A 590-nucleotide genomic window follows, 5' to 3' on the forward strand; every position below is an offset into this window, starting at 1 on the left:
TTAATCATCAAGTATAAAAGTGCTAAATGGGAATTTGGAGACTTGAATCCATAACAACTGAGAAAACAAAAGGACTTCAAAAAGTTCTTGCATTAAAAGGATAAAGGAATTGTTTGAAGTTTACCAAATTTCAGATATCTGTTCAATTTTACTTTTTATTAACTTTCCAGTCATATTTCTGACTAAGAAATGGTGTCCACATCCAAGTATCAATTTCATATTTAGTTAATACATTCATTATTACATAGTTCATCATATGTGGAAATAAAACATTTGTTTTTTAGGTGTAGACATAATTTATTTACAGGATGTAAATATTTCTTGAAAAAAAAATACAATTCTCATCAGTTTTGTTGAATTATGTAAAACTGTGTCACCATTGTAATGTCATTTTAATGAACTTAAACCACAACACGTTTTCATATTTATATATTTTACCATGTTTTGAACAAACATATACATGTATAAATAAAAAACATAGCAATGGTGATGTCCCCAGCTTGTTTTAGTGGAATTGTCAAGGAAAGCAAAGTTACACCATTTGCAGAATTTATGGTAAAAAATTTCTGGCAATGAACACTGACAAAACA

Source organism: Perna viridis, chromosome 2 (genome assembly GCF_037379345.1).
Source record: "Perna viridis isolate PV_CMFRI_1.1 ecotype Kerala chromosome 2, ASM3737934v1, whole genome shotgun sequence".
NCBI lineage: Eukaryota > Metazoa > Mollusca > Bivalvia > Mytilida > Mytilidae > Perna > Perna viridis.